Source organism: Propithecus coquereli, unplaced genomic scaffold, assembly GCF_000956105.1.
Source record: "Propithecus coquereli isolate 6110/MARCELLA unplaced genomic scaffold, Pcoq_1.0 Scaffold700, whole genome shotgun sequence".
Lineage (NCBI taxonomy): Eukaryota > Metazoa > Chordata > Mammalia > Primates > Indriidae > Propithecus > Propithecus coquereli.
The window spans coordinates 429412-431109 of NW_012153064.1; positions in this window are offsets into that span (position 1 = coordinate 429412).

Sequence of the window (1698 nt, forward strand, 5' to 3'; positions counted from 1 at the left end):
TGTTTAACTTGCTGTTCCTGGCTCATTTCACTTAACATAATGTCCTCCAGTTCCATCCATGTTTCTGCAAATGACAGGATTTCATTTTTTTAATTGTTATGGCTGGATAGTACTTTTTTTTTTTGAGATAGATTCTTACTCCCTCATGCTGGGTAGAGAGTTCTATGATCATAGCTCGCAGCAACCTCAAAATCCTGGGCTCAGGCAATCCTCCTGCCTCAGCCTCCTGAGTAGCTGGGACTATAGGTGTGCACCACCATGCCTGGCCATTTTTTTCTATTTTTGGTAGAAATAGGGTCTCGCTTTTGCTCAGGCTGGTCTTGAACTCCTGCACTCAAGCGATCCTCCAGCCTCAGCCTCCCAGAGTGCTAGAATTACAGGCTCAAGCCACCGTCCTGCCCTGAATAGTATTCTATTGTATGTCTTCATCCATTTGTAAACCAGTGCTTAAGTTTTAAGGGACCATGGGCACGTAGGATAAGATACCTGGCTTGGGCCTCTCCAAAGCTGGAGGTAAGATTTGATACTATCAATAAACCCAGACCCCTGAAAGGCAATACCTTAATGGGAAAAATGAGAAAATAATATATGTCCAGCAAAAGATTAAAAGTAGAAGTGCTTACCTCTCAACCATAACACTGAATTGAAAGAGGAATGTAAAGACTTGTCATTCTGAGAATTTCTAATGCCTTGCATGCATATATATTTGGGACCGGAATTTGTACTCTGTATAGCCTAAGAAATTACAAACTGAAAGTTTTAGCTTAAAGAAGTTTAAGACTGGTAGTGACCCCAGTCAGCCTTTGCAAACAAATTCAAATCCTTTCTGACAGAGTACACTGTAAACTCGATCTCAAAGAACTCCCACAGATAAAATTCTAATGAAATGGAGTTCAAAATAGAATCACAAAATACATGAGGACCAAGCCAACATAATCAAAATCAGTGCAAACAACGAAGTATATAATCAGACCTACAAAGGCAGCAGACACCGGAGTTAGTACTTACACAGTTCTTGCAAACACTGGGGACGATTCTTTCCTGTTTCTCACAGAAAGTGAAGCAAACAGATTTTTTTCACATATCTCATCTTTTATTTAATTTTATATTTCTGATTACATAAATTATTGCATAGAAAATTACAAAAGACTAAAAGGAAATAAAAATTATCTCTAAACCTGCTATCCACAGATAACCCATCTATCCAGTTTATATATAAATCTAATCAAAACAGACTTCTAAACAACATACCTATTATCTACCTATTATCTATCTATCTTGAAATCTTTCTTAAAATCTATGTAGAAACATATTAACAATGATTAGTTGAGTATTGCAAATGTGCATGATCAATTTCTCCTTAATACCTTTCTGTGTTTTCTAATTTTCAGTGCAATGAAACTGTGTTATTTTGTTGTAAAAAGTAAAGCTATTGATAAAGGAATAGGTATCAATAAAACTAAGCTAATATTGGCAAAAATATCAGTAGAAGAAAACATAAAGAAAAACATAAATCTATTTGAGTTTGTATTAATTACAAACCTATTTCCCCAAACATCACAAAGTTGTTTTTAAAGAGCAAATTAAGAAAAAAATCATAATGCTCATATGACATAATGTTAATGTATAAAGTAGTTACAAAATTGGTAAGAAAAACCATCAGACATGAAAAGATAAGAAGAAAACAAATGAACAATT